We start from the raw sequence: 17,959 nt of genomic DNA, 5'->3' as shown, positions 1-17,959 counted from the left end.
CGAGGGCATCTTGTCATCGACGCGATTACTTTTACGTTGCTCCTTGATGCTTCGAATTTGTCGAAGGCCTTGTTTCGTTTCGATACAAAAGGATTAGAGTACAGTGGTCCGACACGCATTGCTCTTATCAGTGAGACCAACTGAACTGATTCACGAGAGGATATGAATCATACAAATGACACGAAACGTTGTTTGTAAACAAGCGAACAGTAGTAGTACCGGTTTCGTTTCTTGGATTATTATTATTACTTGCAACGCAAAACTCGTTACAGCTCGTAAATAAAGCGTAACGGAACGTACGTTTACGGGAACTTTTTTTTTTTATCGTTTTTAGGTACCGAATCAGTTGGGAATAATTTTACTATTTGTCTTACATCTGTTGCGTAAACTGGATCGTTGGTGTGCAGGAATCATTTTTATTTGAATGACAACTTTTCAAGCGATACTGGTTGGACTTTGTACCTTTTCGATCGATTAGTAATCGATTTATAGTATTCAACAACTAACCAAATTTTCACGGTTGAAAAAGGTGTGTAAAAATCATTTCCATTCGAGTGTCAACCTTTCAAACGATAGTAGTTGGACTTTGTTGTACCTTTTCGATCGATTAGTAATCGATTTATAGTATTCAACAACTAACCGAATTTTCACGGTTGAAAAAGGTGTGTAAAAATTATTTCCATTCGAGTGTCAACATTTCAAACGATAGTAGTTGGACTTTGTTGTACCTTTTCGATCGATTAGTAATCGATTTATAGTATTCAACAACTAACCGAATTTTCACGGTTGAAAAAGGTGTGTAAAAATCATTTCCATTCGAGTGTCAACATTTCAAACGATACTAGTTGGACTTTGTTGTACCTTTTCCATCGATTATTTGGTTATTCAACGTCTAACCAAATTTTCACGACATGAAAAGATATTAAGCAACGTTATGCTCGAAACTTTTAAAGTAATCGAACCAAGGCGTTATTTGGAGCATCTACGCTTTAAATACTCGTTCTTCGATATATTACCTCTCGCGTTTTGGGCCTTTGAGCGTCGTAACTCGGACCCACTTGCTCGTGCAGGAATTGCTTTGGCCTGTAAATATGGTTCAAGTTTCATCGCGATCGCTCCAGTCGTTATCCCTCGATTTATTAACAGACAGAGAAAACTACATTTCATACGTACACGGTGAACCCCATGGATCGGTATTGTGCAACGTTGGGGCCCCTCGTGTGCTTGTCTCCCCTTCCAAACGTTCCTTCCCCATCTAGCGTACCTACGTTGTCAGGGTAACGCCTAAAGAGGCAGCCATGACAAGTTTCTTACGTCTCCGTCTTAAGTTCACACATTCAAGGGGGAGTGAGAGAATTTTAGAGGCCTTGCGAGATCTGGCTAGGACATTGCTGCCTTAAATTATTTCGTTGTTAACGAACCGATAGAAATATTTTTTCTGCGGTGCAACAAGGCTCAAAGTGTCTTCTGTTTCTTTTTTCAACGTTTTCAAAGTCACCGCAATTTTTATCGAACGAAAAACTTATAACGAATATTGATAACTTGAATCCAATATTGGTAACTTAAATCTAATATTGGGTTGCTCGAAAAGTCATTTCGATTGTTGGATTATTATTACTTACAACGCCAAACTCGCTACATCTCGTAAACAAGGTGTTGTTACGCCTAAAGAGGCAGCCATGACAAGTGTCTTACGTCTTCATGGGTCTGAACTTACGTTTTAAGTTCACACATTCAAGGGGTAGTGAGAGAATTTTAGAGGCCTCGCGAGATCTGGCTAGGACATTCCTTAAATTATTCCGTTGTTAGTGAACCGATAGAAATTTTTTCGTGCTATACCCCTGGGCTCGAAGAGTCTTCTGGGATAACTATGGTGCACTTTTCGTTGGTTCTTTTCCTTTTTCGAAGATTTTCAAAGTCACCGTGATTTTTATCGAACGAAAATACTCATCGAACAACCTAATATTGTACTATTCGGAAAGTAATTTCGTTTTCCAAAATGTTGAATATACAATTTAACAAACTATTTATACACTCTAAAAAAAATCGTGTTTCATCTCCCTCCTCCAAAAAAAAAATTGAAACGACTTTCCGAACAACCTAAAAGTAGCTCCAATTGCTCCAGCTACAGTTCCCGCGAGAACGAATGACCGAAACTCGGGGGAATCCCCGGGGAAGAGGTATCGACGCGTTTCATTCGCCGCGATTCTCGAATCTGACGGTCATGATCGGTCGATGAGCAACTCGCTCGTTGGCGGGCTGTCTCGTCGACGAATCAATTACCAGGAATCGCGTGCGAGGCGGAGAGTACGGGAGAGATTTGTGTTTGTGTGTGTTTACGCGCTCGCGCGCGGGTGGACGCGCGCTCGAGAAAGAGAAAAAGGGGAGGAAGGTCAGCTCGAGAGCGAGAGCGAGAGGGAGAGCGAGAGCGAGAGAAAGAAACGGTTCTCGGCGGAGACGTTGAACGCTGTTTGACGAGCACCTGTTGCTGGTAGCACACGAGCCAATGCCTCTTTGGCTCGCAACTCGTCGTCTGCCCCCACCGGCCCTCGTTGCCGCCTTTGTGCCACTTTGGCCCGTTCCTTGGTTCGCGCGCGCTATTTCGCCTCGTTGCACCTTTTGTTCGTGCTCGCGCGCTTCGTTTCGTCCCCGAAGGTTTCGTAATTTCTTCCGAAGTCGCGTCGCGTCTTGCTCGATGGAATCCATCCGGTCTGGAATCGAACAGAGTCGAGCGAAATCGAGAGCGAAGTTGCAACGCGAACGTCCACATTCTCACGGGACTCGTTTTATACGTACGCGGAGATCGAAGCTCGCGACACTTGACGGAAACGTGTCGTGAATTTTGCACAATTTACGAGCACCGGCTTCGAGCTACTCGGAGCGTGGCATTATCGTACACGCACCGCGTGACGCAAGTGACGCAAGTGACGCGCGTTGGAGAAATCGGTGTATTTTTCGCGCGTCTGCGCATGCGCGGACTGCTCGTAAACCGAGGTGTCGAAGACGCCGATTACGCGCGCGTAATGCACTCTGGATCCAGCCCCCCTTATCGACGCACGCAAAGTGGTCGCTTGTCGAAGAAGCACGTTGCGTTTAATCCAACGGGGAACGACTTCGTCCTTTTAACGATTTTTACATCAACGTCGAACCAGTCACCGCCATTGTGTTCTACGATTTCCGGTTCCGAACTTTAGTGGCCCGCCGTGGCAATAAATTCGCGTATCGTTTTCACGATAGTTTTCTTACCGGATGATCATTTTTTCCGCCGTAACACCGACCGTCGATAAATCCAACATCGTGTCCTGGCGATTGCGTCGCTTTTGTTACTCCTAGTGTCCAGCTTTGAAAATATTCGCGGGACATTAGCGTCCATCGCGAGCTGGGGACTTTTCGATCGTTTCTCTACACTTCGAGATATTCGTTTTAGGGATATCTTTCCTTCGAGACACTTCTCGATCGCTCTGCGTCTAGGTAAAATATATCGGATTTTTTTCTTAACAATCTCTCTCTCTCTCTTTCTCTTTCTTTCTTGCTCCTTCGTCGAGACTCTTCTTGTAGAATCTATGAGAACGTTCGATTTATGTGTGCGATCATTATTCCATTATTACTCTTCTTAAACTGTATAATATGTATAATACAGTATATATGTATATATTCTTGTGGCGGCGCTACCCACGCTTGCCACCAGAGGGCAACTCACCACGAACCGTTTCCCGCAGGTTCCCGTACCTACTCCGATCGGTATATATACGATCCCTTACCGATCTTCCAATGTCCCGGCGTATAAGGCAGGGTCTGCTAGGATGGGGCCTTACTCACGAGTCCACTAGCAGGCCCTCCCCACTCCTTTCTTCTACATTCGACCATATAGTCGCCAAATTCTAATTAATTTCTAAAACTTATATTATATTTCAAAAATCTACAAAGGGTAGATACGTAGTATGTATAATATAAAAAAGAAACATCCGTTCAACGGTAAAATACATATTGTATGCATACACATGCATGCGTATACACACATTGTATTGAGTTGTTCGGAAAGTCATTTCGTTTTCCAAAATGGAGAACACATAATTTAGTAAAATATTTGTACACTCTAAAAAAATCGTGTTTCATCCCCCACCCCCCCAAAAAAAAGACTTTCCGAACAATCCAATACTTTTGTAACTTGAAATCCGTTGCAAAGTGTTCATCGAACGTCATGGGTAACACCAGCCACGAAACGTCCGATATCTCCGCAATCGTTAAGTTTAGATAAAAATCGAAACTGTGACGCGAATTAAATTTCGAAAGGTTTCGATGGCTTCGTTCTGTCCATCTAGGAATTGAACCTCCCGTCGTTTTGTATCGTATTAGGTTACGTTTGCTCGCGAGTCGCTCGTTAGGCGCGTGGTCCCAAAGGGTTTCGCGACTCGCTCGATCAACACGGTGGTCCAACGGCGCCCACGGTACGGTAAACACCGAGGAAAGAGCAGGGTCGCGAGTCGAAAGCAGGAGAAGCAGCCATAGAATTATCGCGTGGTTCTTATCGTATTTATCCCCCTTCCTTTTCTTTACCTTTCTCCGTCGATCCCCTCTCCCTCTCCCTCTCCCTCCACCGCGTCCGTCTCTCTCGTCCCGGCGTGCAAACTCGCCGCAGTGTACAGAGTACACAGCACGGCGTAGCACGGGTTTATGGAGTGAGTTGTCGACTTACAACGGGTAAACCACCACCCGTCGGCGCTCACGGGACGCGGGCCGCGGGGAAACGAGCGGTCGTGTCGATGGGGCGAGCCGAGCCGAGCCGAGACGCGGGCAGGGGTGGGGGAGGGGGTTCGTATCGGCGTGGATAAAGCCGGGAGACGGAGAGGGGAGAGATATGATCTATACACATATTTTCTGGCTTCGAACGATACGGGAACCGCGGCGCGTACGCGCGCTCGCCCATTGTCCGGGCCGGCACTTTAATTTGTTACATCGAGCGTCGTTAAGCCGCGTAATTGAAACGGAAAACGATTTTTAGTCCCGTAGTCGTCGTCGACCACGATTTCCCGAGCGACGTTCTCGTTGATTTTCGGACCACCCCCTAACGTGGGCCGGAATTTATTTTTCCGCTCGAGTTACACATTTTATATTTCTCGATCGGTGTTGCAAATCAGCGTAATTCGATCGGGGTTGTTGCGGATACGGACGCAACGTCGTTACGTTTAACCCTTTGCGCTCGATGCTTCTTTGCTACCGGAAACTATCACCTCGATGAAATCCTTCGAATTTTCGAAGTTTCGATCGAACGACTTGGGTTTGTAGATTCTTTGCTCGGTGTGTTCTAGATCGCGACTTAAATTCTTAGACAGTGAAGTTGCGTGCGTGTCGCGGAAAGAAAAAGTAGCGCGCAGAGGGTGGAGGGGGAGGGAGACAAAGGAGTAGCGGTGGACGCTACAGAGTGGACGAATAGTATCGCGCCAATGAACCACTCCGTGCGCTCTAATTGGTCGAAACTTCTACGATCTTTCGCGGGACAACCAATCGTCGGAGAGATTTCGTTTCTCGTGCATATTTTCTTCTCTCGTCGAGCGGGATGCGTTAAAACGCGATAAAAAATTTGATTTCCACTTTTAACTTTGTTCGAACGAGCCTTCGACGATTTATGCTTGAAAATGGCGACGAGTATTTCCGTCGATTTATTCTTGAAAATGGCGACGAGTATTTCCGTCGATTTATTTCTTGAAAATCGCGACGAGCGTTCTTCGTACAGTGTAGCTGTGGAATAAAGAGCGGACGAATCGTGTCGCGCCAAGCAACCACTCCGCGCGCTCTGATTGGTCGAAACTTTTATGATCTTTCGCGGGACAACCAATCATCGGAGAGATTTCGTTTCTCGTGCACATTTTCTTTCCTCGTCGAGCAGCTCGCGCGAGAATGCAGTACAAAATTTGATTTCCACTATTGAGGTTGTTCGAACGAACACCTCTGTCGATTTATCCTTGAAAATCGCGACGAGCGTTCTCTGTACACCCTGTGTAGATTCGCTTGTATTATCGTTGACGAGCGATTCGCAGGGATCGTTTCGGTGGGGTTTTTGCAGGGAATTAATTTCAGCGGAGAATCGGGCTCTATCGTCCCTGTTTCAGATTACAGCCGATCCGCATTCGGCTGGGCGTGGAAGACACGGGAACGTATATATCTGGCGTGCGATCGGCCGAAAATGCACGCGTGAGCGATAGTTTACGGTCATTGTGGGATTATCGCGATAAATTATTGGGTGTATCGCAACTGCGCCTATCGGTATGTCGATAGTATTAATTGGGTCGTCGAGATTATTACCGGGAATGTATCAATAATAATTACCAGTGTACCAGGATAGAGCGGGATTTCCCTGGAAATTGTATTCGCGAACTTTTCCTCGCGTTACCTGCGCAGGATTACGTTTGGCGAATTCAAAGGGAACGCGCGAGTACGTCTTCTCGATTCCGTGGTCGCTGATTGTCACTTTGACGGTTTTCAGAGGACACCCGTGTTCTCGGAGACGCTGTCGAGGTCACTTGTAACCACCTGTCTCTAATCTTGTCGCTCCGGTGGGCGTATATATACGCCCTCGAAGAATGACCATTCATATACGAAGAGGAGTATATATACGCTCTGGAAAAGTGGTGGCTGAGATGCGAAGAGCGTATATATACGCTCTGGAAAAGTGGTCGCTGAGATACGAAGAGCGTATATATACGCTTTGGAAAAGTGGTCGCTGAGATACGAAGAGCGTATATATACGGTCTGGAAAAGTGGAAGCTGAGATACAAAGAGCGTATAAATACGGTGTAGGAAAGTGGTCGCTGAGATAGGAAGCGCGTATATATACGGTCTGGAAAAGTGGAAGCTGAGACACGAAGAGCTTATATACGGTCTAGAAAAGTGGTCGCTGAGATACGAAGTACGTATATATACGTTCTAGAAAAGTGATTACTGAGATACGTAGAGCGTATATATACGTTCGTACAATATATACTTTTATTTCATACTTTACACGAGATACTTTTGTTAATCGAGTATCTGGTATCAACAATGCCTCGAACAGTTAACCATCATGAAATAAAACATCACCGACAAGACGATTTATATTACATTCGCGTATTCTCGTCGTTAGAAGCTAACAATTGCTAAAAATTTCCAATCGACTGTCTCTCTTCGTAACCGTTCGAAATACGCGCGAAAGCCTTATTCGATGCAACCGGAGAAGATACCGATCATCGTCTTCCGTTGATAAAAACTCGATCGCGATCTCGTAGAAAATTCGTTGGCCGAGTCAACGTTGGCGTTAATTATTCCGTAACGTGTTTCGGGCTGGTATTTTTAACCGCGATACGAACGGTAGGGAAGACGCCGGTAATTACACGCTCGGGATGACGCGGTTCGTTTCGCGAAGGGTTGAAAACCGGCCCATACGGCGGATCCCATGGATGGTTGAGTTTTCCATGGCGTGTGGAAGGTATTCGAGGATCCTCCCGTGCGTTTCCACGGACATCGACGCGTACGAGATTAATCTATTACCTCCGACCGGCAGGAAATTTCGAGTACTCGCTATCTACTCGCTCCACGAGCCTGTGGGGCGGCGGGGGCAGGGGTGTGCGGGGGTCACGTGGCACCACGGGGGTTTTCTACTCGAGTGGGTGCTTCACGTGCGCGCCGCGATCGTTTTCATGGGGGATTAACGACCGCGGTGAGAACTGCACGGCAATTAACATATCAATCGGGCTCTAAATGGATTCATCTCGCTGCTCACGGGCAATAGGACCGTGAAACGATTCGGTGTCGAACAAACGACCGGTCACGATCGTCTACTCGTTGGCCAGTGTCTCTCTCTCTCTTTCTCTTTCTCTTTCTCTCTTTCCCTTGGTTCCCAGTGGCTTCACCGGTGGCGACTTTCGAGCACCGACGCAGCTTTTACGCGAAGATAACGGCCGCGATAAATACGACCGCTTCCTCCCTCCCGTTTCGCACGCGTGCGCGAGTGCACCGCCGTTGCATAGACGATTGCGTAACGCGGGACTCGGGGGCTCTGTCGCTCGCTTACTTGCTCGCTCGCCCCACCTTCCCTCGAATTCGAGTCGCGAGGGTGGCGCGCGGTTCCTCGCGTGCGCCGGCACGTGAAACGGGTCGCGTGTGCGTGCCGCGAACGGCCACGCGCGTGTACCAACACTCCGCATCCTCGTTTCTCGGCCATCGTCGCGGTCCCCCGGCCGCGTTCGTCGCTCACGCTCTCGATCCAGCCACTACATCGAGCGTCCACCATCGGCATCCGATTATCCTTGAATTATTCGCAGATCGAACGTCTATTTCTGGCGCTCGTCAGATCTCCGGGGACGGAACTCTCTCAAGAGAGAGAGAGAGAGAGAGAGAGAGAGGTTGTCCGAGCATCTCTCGCGTTCGGACGAATCCGGAATCGATCTCGAATCGCAACGATCTCGCGTCCCAACGATCTTGAATTATCGACGGTGCTGTCGTTCTTCGATTAGGAGACCGATCCAAATGCTGGATAGTTGGCGAATAGGGGACGAGATTGCAAAAATTTCCTTCGGTTCTACGGGTGTACGACCGACAGGGACCAGTTGCACGATTCGACGTTCGAGACGAATGGTTTTGGAGGAGAAACGTTTGAATGTTTTTGTTGTAATGTTCGAATTATAATGTGTATCCAGTAGTATAGTTTTTGTACATATGAGAATACAAAGTCTGAAGAAACAAATTATACAGTAATATGCCTTGACACGAACGACGACAGTGTTTTCGTGTGGTCTTCGTGACTCTCGACTTGGAATTGACTAGAAAAATTCCAAAAGAAAAATAGCCTAATATCGATCATTCACTATCGACATCTGCAATTCTTAGAATCATTGTTCCATTCGTTCCAACGATATTTTATTTTTTTATTTCTCCCAACGATAATTACAAGCTCACGAAATCCTGTCTGTCCGAATGAAAACAAATCGTAAAGCACAGAATGTCTACTTTCTTTTCAAATAGCTTCCAGCTAGGTGTTTTAACAATACGTAAACTTAGTGGCTCGATAATAGCAGGCTTCTCTAACAGGAAACACTCTCAACTCGTCCCCCTTCGATTCTAACCTGTATTTCCAGGATAGTAGAATTACAGGTCTCTCTTGCTATGTGTAATGTATTAGGTGTAATAACTCGGTAACGTTGGAGATATACGTAATTAAAGTCACGTGGTTTACAATATACGGGGTAGTGCGTACGAAACGGGTCACTTGGATAACTTTCTCGTTTTTTAACGATCACTATGGAACGTTGAAGGCTGAATTTGTTCGACTTTGGAGAACGCGATGTAGCGTTCGAATAAAAACCTCATTGTTCAAAACGAATGGATGTTAATTCCTTTAAGGGGGAGAATAATTTTTGTAGAATTTAATTTTATAATTTTATTAAGATTATTCAGAATGGGGGTTTATCCTATTATATTAATAGGGTGGTCATCTAATAGAAATTATTCATTGTTAGGGGACGTGTTTTTTTGGTACTGGAAAAAGTACCAAGGGAATTGAATTTGGTCTAACGAAAGGATATATTTTTTTATTATTCAACTTTTGACAGAGGCTTGTAAGACGACCAGAACGATCCACACTGAAATTTCAACTCGGTGTGCACTTAAACGTACAACGAACCGTTACATTTATCTGTCGCGATAAAATATTTGTTCGTAACTGTCCATTGGTAACTTCGAATAACCTTGAACCGTAGTTAATAGTGTCTTCCTTAAAGTTTCTGTTAAAAAGTAGATAAAAAAAAAGAATCCCAGTGAAGTGTCCTTGGTGCTTTCAACTGTAACCGAAAAGACCTGAACGCAACGTGTAAATGAAACAATTTCTGCCTCGTACGTTTCCTTCTATTTTTAAAAATAAACCAGTTATTCGAGCGAACCGTTTTACGTGTTCCACCGTGTACACAATTGTAGGGTAATGGTTCCCAGAGGATAAACGTTTCAGATGCACTTTTCGTATATAATAAAGTTCCTCGAATCAACCGAGACACGAAATTGCATTAAACCGAACGAAATTGAACATTTGTACACGCGTTGAAGTCTCTCGATTATTGGATCACCATTTATTCTCGATTTCCCTGACGAGTCGATCGATTTCCACCGATCTTCGATTTTTCGATCGTTCTTTTATTTTCACGTACTGGCACACTTAGGCCACATGTCGACGAGCGCCAGAACTCGAGGTGCATTCTTAGAACTCATTCACAGTTCCTTGCTTCTCTCTTGTAACCGATACCCAAACGTAAACATCCTCTCGATCTTCTGTCGCCCTGTTCCAAACACTCGTCATTCCTCCACGCGATCGTTCGTAAGTTTCGCGCGTCTTTGCGTAATTTCCATAGTTTTTTCGATACAGTGTGTGTGTACACACATTGTTCGTCCTGTTCGAAAATCAGGATGGCCGATCATCGATGCGCGAAACACGGGTAGGGAATTTTTTGTCGACCGTGCTCGAACTCGAACGGATCGCTCTTGGAGGACAATGAATTGGGATCACAATGGAACGAAGTTCAGCTAGCTGGCTTTTGTTTTTATAGCTGCCGTCTGCTCGAGTTAAAGGAACACAAACAATGGTGGCCGCGACTACTAATCGCGAATCCGCGTGACAAATTTTATCAATATTGTACACATCATCGAACTACACTATCGATATTTACATTTGTCGTCAAAGTAACTGCGACGTGAATCATGTTTCGCATTTAGAATTAATGTATTATCCATAATAGATTGTCAATTTCGTTCTTTTTACTTTCCATTTTTAATGATTTCTCTAGAAAATACTTAAGGGGGTAATTGAACTTCGAAATGTTCGAATTAAACGTTTCTGAGACTAGCTATTAATTTTCTTTGCGTATTCTGAGCTAAAATTGATCGACCGATTCCAGAATTGACGAAATTACGAGCAAATGGCTGTGTATTTTTTAAAAGTTTTCAAAGTCACCGTGATTTTTATCAAACGAAAAACTTATAACTAATATCGGTAACTTAAACCTAATATTGGATTGTTCGTAAAGTAATTTCGTTTTCCAAAATGTCGAATATATAATTTAACGTTCTTCTTACTTTCCATTTTCAATGATTTCTCTACAAAATTCTCAAGGGGGTTAATTGAACCTCAAAATCTTCAAACTATTTCTAAGACCAGCTATGAGTTTTCTTTGCATATTCTGAGCTACAATAGATCGACCAATTCCAGAATTGACGAAATTACAAAATGGCTATTTCATTTTTAAATATTTTCAAAGTCACCGTGATTTTTATCCAACGAAAACACACATACTACCGCAAAGAGTTAATTCCCAAGGAATGCAAGGTTGAAAATAGTTCGAGTTTGTAAAATTTCGAGGCTCCGTTCCGATTTAGTGGAAATTGTTCTTAGGGTACACGAACCTTCAATAATTGTCGGAATCAATTACCAAGGAGCTCCGAGTCCCAGATTCGGGAAGACGTTCACGAAATCCTCTCCGGTTGCTCTCTCCGAGTCGTTGATACGCGGCGCAGATTCCAAGCCACCGTATGTATCTATAATTCCCTGAAATTACATGTGTACACAGGGTCGCGTGTGTGTGTTTGTTCTGCGTACGCGGCAGTGTTTGCACGATGCGTACGGCCCGCCGAGGGTGCGGGATGATACGAGCTAAATCGAGCACCACCCAAGTGTGCTTCATTTGTGGCGTACCGGGCTGTGAAATTCGGGGGATGCCTCTTCGCCACCCCCTCCCAAACTCTCTTCCATCCCCCCTCCGGTGACTATTTGTCGACTACCGGGATTGTGACCGAAGCTGGATTTTCTCAGCGAAATTCGAGAAATAATTTATTTCGTTCGAACGTTGAGTCGACACAATCGTACGTTGTGAGAGCAATTCCCGCTTTCGAGTAACGAGTTTTACACCGGATTCGAGTAACGAAATTCTTGGATCTGCATCGATACCGACTCCGCTTTCAAGCGAGTATCTGTGAATATTCGCGGTACACGAATACATCTCGAAAGCTTGAAACGTTTTGCTTTGTGGAACTGTAAACGTTTTTTAGATAGGCAGAACGTAAGTACGTTGCAGAGATAAGAATGCACATTCTTCAGAAAAGGGTAGAATATTTATCGGTACGAAAATCGAACAAATTTGCTTGCACGTAGATGCGACAGCTTCTGTAGGAATATTGGTATACGGGTAAAAGTATTTTAGATTTTTGTTGAAATTTATTGTGACGATTTTTACTATTCTGACGATTCTGACGATTTTTACGATTCTGACGATTTTTACGATTCTAACGATTTTTACGATTCTGACGATTTCGACGATTCCGATGATTTTGACGATTTTGACAATTTTTGCGATTTTGACGATTTTGACAATTTTTGCAATTCTGACAATTTTTACAATTTTGACAATTTTTGCAATTCTGACAATTTTGACAATTTTGACAATTTTTGCAATTCTGACGATTTTTGCGATTCTGACGATTTTGACGATTTTGACAATTCTGATAATTCTGACGATTTTTACGATTTTTACAATTTTTACGATTCTGACGATTCTGACGATTTTTGCGATTCTGACGATTTTTACGATTCTGACAATTCTGATGATTCTGACGATTTTTTCAATTCTGACGATTCTGACGATTTTTACGATTTTTACAATTCTGACGATTCTGACGATATTCATCGTACTACCACAGGTGTCTGAATGGCACAGCAGGAGGAAGAGTTCTTTCCTGAGCACGTTCCAACCTTTTTCAACCATCTACCTTGTGCATTATCCACCGTGTAGAATCCCCTCTATTTTTCGTGCATTGGTAATACTACGTATAGTATGCGCAGAAAGAGACGCATAAAGTGCAACTAAATATTTTCAAAAATACGAAAAAGTATCGTTAGCCAAATTTAAACTACTCTAGGCACCCATATTTCAGCTCGAATCGTTTTTCTCTAGATTTACACACGTACCTCGACTGTAATTATTCTTCCCAATTGCAATTAGTTTCGATATCGTCGCCCGATTCGTCATTCGAAGCATTGCTCTTCGACCTATAAATAATTAGCACCAGTGCTACGTACAGAATCGTAAAACGATCGATAAAGTTATATCTAAAACTGGAAAGCAACACAAACATTTATCCGTTTGGACAAAAATATTTTCTTTAAAGGTACCTACCTCACGGTGGATACTATCGATTTGTAGGTAAAGACACGAAGGACGTTCAAAGGTCAATCGTATTTGCTCGAACGGAGCGTTTCAGCCTTTCGTGCCATAATTTCAACCATATTAGCGTTCTTTCTTAATTCAATCGGGTCGCGGAATCGTCGTGTCGATTATTTTCCACGATGAACGACGCTTTAGTAAAATAATTCGTCTCAGGAGGAGGTTCATTTCGATTCCTGTCCTTGCGAGCCACGAACCTCAAAATTTCGTCAATTTCGTTTTTTTGACTTTCCATTTTCAATGATTTCTCTACAAAACACTTAAGGGGGTTAATTGAAGTTCAATTAAGTTAATTGAACCTCGAAATTTCGTGCAGGGCTTCGCAAAGTAGGGTCGTACGAGAGGAAAGGTGAACGATTGTCAATTTCGTTCTTTTGACTTTCCATTTTCAATGATTTCTCTACGAAATACTTAAGGGGGTTGAACCTCGAAATGTTCGAAATAAACGTTTCTGAGACCAACTATGAGTTTCTTTTGCGTATTCTGAGCTACAATTGATCGACCAATTTCAGAATTGACGAAATTACGAGAAAATGGCGAATAGGGTGCACACAGGGTAGATGTGGCCATTTGATCGTTTGCTATACCTACCAGAGATAGATTTCTTTCGATAGAAATGTTGTACACAAATACATATATTCATCTATACACACCATCTTCAGACAATCGAGTAAAATAATTTATCCCACGAGGAGGTTAATTTCGATTCCTCTCCTTACAAACCACTAACCTCAAAATTTCGTGCAGGGCTTCGCGAAGTAAGGGCGCATGAGAGGAAAGGTGAACAATTCTCAATTTCGTTTTTTGACTTTCCATTTTCAATGATTTCTCTACAAAATACTTAAGGTGGTAATTGAACCTCGAAATGTTCGAAATAAACGTTTCTGAGACCAGCTATGAATCTTTCTTTGCGTATTCTGAGCTCGAGTTAAAGCAACACAAACAATAGTGACACATTTAGAATTAATGTATTATCCAAATAGATTGTCAATTTCGTTCTTTTTACTTTCCATTTTCAATGATTTCTCTACAAAATACTTAAGGGGGTTGAACCTCGAAATGTTCGAACTAAACGTTTCTGAGACCAGCTATGAATCTTTCTTTGCGTATTCTAAGCTCGAGTTAAAGGAACACAAGCAATGGTGGCCACGACTCCTAATCGCGAATCCCGGTGACAAATTTTATCAATATCGTAGACATCACCATCGAACTACACTATCGATATTTACTTTTATCGTCAAAGTGGCCACGACACAGATCATCTTCAGACACTTGAGTAAAATAATTCGTCCCACGAGAAGGTTAATTTCGATTCCTCTCCTTGCAAGCCACTAACCTCAAAATTTCGTGCAGGGCTTCGCGAAGTAGGGTCGTACAAGAGGAAAGGTGAACAATTGTCAATTTCGTTCTTTTGACTTTCCATTTTCAATGATTTCTCTACGAAATACTTAAGGTGGTTGAACCTCGAAATGTTCGAAATAAACGTTTCTGAGACCAACTATGAATCTTTTTTCGCGTATTCTGAGCTACAATTGATCGACCAATTCTAGAATGGACGAAATTACGTGCAAATGGCAAACAATTGATCGTTTGCTATCCCTACCAGAGATGGACTTCTTTCGATAGAAATGTTGTACGCAAATACATATATTCATCTATACACATCATCTTAAGACAATCGAGTCAAATAATTCGTCCCACGAGAAGATTAATTTCGATTCCTCTCCTTGCAAGCCACGATCCTCAAAATTCAAAATTTCGTGCAGGGCTTCGCGAAGTAGGGTCGTACGAGAAGAAGGTGAACGAGGGTAGACGAGTCGAGCGATCCTTTCTTCTTTTTTTTTTCTCTCTTCGGCTTGCTCACCGTCATCGTTATAATTCCGTGAAAAATGCAGAGTGGCAGTTCCAACGGGGCGTAAAACCAACAAGCCAGGGGCGGCAAGTTACAGCTCGTCCTGAAAATCGAATTCGGGGTATCGCGGACGGGCCGGGAACGTGGCTGGTCGACCTTCGAAGAGAAGGACCGGGTTTCGACGAGGGAGAAGGGAAACAGCCGCCGAAAAGCCGCGATCGTGTGTGCAAACACCCCTTCGGAGTAAATAACCCGTGCGCCCCGCGGCAGGCTTAAATTATCTGGCCCGCGTGCACTCCGAGCCGTGACCTTAAAATCGTTTCAAGATCCTTCACGAACGCGTACCCCGAAGCTTTCCGATACTTTTCAACCCTTTGCTTCGTCGTCCTGGTGTTCAGCTCCGATTCGACACCTCGGTTAACGCAACACAATCACATCTATCACGAGTGATAAGAATCTTCACCGCGGGGGTTACAAAATTGATCTTTATTTATCGCGGGACCACAGTGGTAGATCGAAAAGTAGATTTAGGAATAAAGTAGAACGAACATTGAGGGAATTATTCAAATAGACAGTTATAGTAAATTGTACCGTTTTTGAGATCAGGTTTGTACAGTTGTCGAGAGGGTGAATTTTTGAGAGATTTACAAAATTGTACCGCTTTGAAAGATTTTTAGACACGATTCGAAAGATTTTTGTAATTTTTGTAATTCAGAGGTTGCGAATACGTGTAAAGGAAGCAGTTGGTTGTTACGTTTAGGTAGATTTCTTTCTTACGATCGAAGATTCGCGGTAACTGGATCGAGCAATGAACGTTTTTGAAAAGTTTCAAGAAACTTGGTTACTCGCAGCTCGCGATGTCTCATGGTTAATCTCGTTTGAGTTCTCGACAGTCTTACCTCGCGAGAATTAATTTCTATCCATGGAAATGATTCGAAATAAAACACCGAGAATAATCGACAAATATTATACGAAAGCTTCGGTCAGGATTCGGAATTAATTCGTGCTCCCCGCTGAGAAAAGACGCCACGAAAAAGACGCGACGAAGGGTGAAGGGCGACGCGTATTCGTCGGATTCGTTCGTCGCGGCCAACATCGTTAAATTAATTCTCCAGCGATACAACGAAAGGGTCTCGGGGACCGTAATCGTCGAAGCCTTTCAGACTCGATCGTCTACCTCGGAAGGAATCTTTTTTTTTTTATTTTTCATAGTCGGTCCCCGCGGATGGTTAACGCCAAGTGTCGATTTATGGTGATTGCGGCCGGAACTCCGAGTTCGCTGGACTCGAAAATACGTTCTCGTTCTTTTTTTTTACGTTCGAGATTGACCCTCTCGAATCACCCCGGGGCCCTTTTTCCTCCTTGTATCCGCGGCGTGGCCCGCCTCCCGGAATCTTTGGAAACTATCGAGGGCTGATTAGAATTTTATCATCGCGAAAGAGAGAGAGAAAGATAGATAGATAGATAGATAGATAGATAGATAGATAGATAGATATATAGATAGATAGGAAGATTGATAGATAGGTAGATAGATAGATAGATAGAGAGATAGATACATAGATATAGAGATAGATAGATAGATAGCTAGATAGATAGATAGATAGATAAATAGATAGAGAGATAGATAGATAGATAGCTAGATAGATAGATAGATAGATAAATAGATAGAGAGAGAGATAGATAGATAGATAGATAGATAGATAAATAGATAGAGAGATAGATAGATAGATAGATAGATAGATAGATAGATAGATAAATAGATAGATAGATAGTGAGATAGATAGATAAATATCTATCTAGATAGGTAGATAGATAGATAAATATCTATCTAGATAGGTAGATAGATAGATAAATATCTATCTAGATAGGTAGATAGATAGATAAATATCTATCTAGATAGGTAAATAGATAGATAAATATCTATCTAGAGAGAGAGAGGAAAGAAAGAAAAAAAGAAGGGCAGGGAAGAGAGGATCCCGAAGGGTGGCATATGGCGCGACTCCTCCGGCTTTTGAAGTTTCGGGGATGAAAGAGGCCGCCGTTCTCGAGTTTACTTGACTCCTATCCCTCCGTTCGAGGATTCTCTAGCCACTCGCGTCCTTTCCGCTCGAACGTGGCACCGAATAGGCGAGTCGTTACTCACGGAACGAGCTACGATCCCTCGTTTCGTCGTTCCAAGTGGCCCGACTCGTCGCTCGAACTCTCGAAACGACTACCGGCTACCGGGAAGACGTTGCCCAAACATCCGTGTGAATTCACCAGTTAGTCCAACTCGCCGCGAAAAGTATTTTCGAGCCTCGGGGCTGGAAAAAGTTTACGGTGGAACCTTTCCTAACGGACATCTCGTCGTTCGAGCGACCAAAGTTGCGTTTAAACGGCCGTGAAACTCTCCGGAGAATTTCGCGATAAAAACCGAACGTACGACCCTTCTTCTTCGAGTTGTTCGCCGAAAAATCATCGCTCGACCGTACCATCGGTACCTTGAAACCTTTAGGTTCGTTTCCTGGATACTCTCGAGCGATTATTATTACAGTCGCGTCGTTCGAGTGACAAAACGGCTTAAAGGTTCAACGCGCTCGATCCAGTCAACCGATTATTATTACAGTCGCGTCGTTTAGGTGACAAAACGGCTTAAAAGTTCAACGCGCCGAACACAATCAACCGATCGTTGTATCGTTTCGCTGGAAGAACGATCTTTGAGTCTCGAAGCTTCGAGATTCAACGTGCCTCGATACCATCGATCGATTGTTATTACAGTCGCGTTGTTTCGTTGTAAGAACGATCGAACGTTTATTCGGAGACGACGTACGGGAACTGTCGAAGAACCTATGGAACGACTACAATAAATAATCGAATACCAATTCGAGTAGCA

The 17,959-nt window shown here is 43.6% G+C and overlaps 1 protein-coding gene across 12 annotated transcripts in view; it reads left to right on the top strand.

The window, feature by feature from the left end:
• Positions 1-17,959, top strand: part of LOC143154311 (protein daughterless-like) — a 279,566-nt gene that overhangs the window by 76,249 nt on the left and 185,358 nt on the right. The gene's annotated exons all lie outside the window — the stretch shown is intronic.

This window comes from Ptiloglossa arizonensis, chromosome 14, assembly GCF_051014685.1.
Source record: "Ptiloglossa arizonensis isolate GNS036 chromosome 14, iyPtiAriz1_principal, whole genome shotgun sequence".
NCBI lineage: Eukaryota > Metazoa > Arthropoda > Insecta > Hymenoptera > Colletidae > Ptiloglossa > Ptiloglossa arizonensis.
Note: the sequence above shows the minus strand (reverse complement) of the source record. Positions and strands in the feature narration are given on the sequence as shown.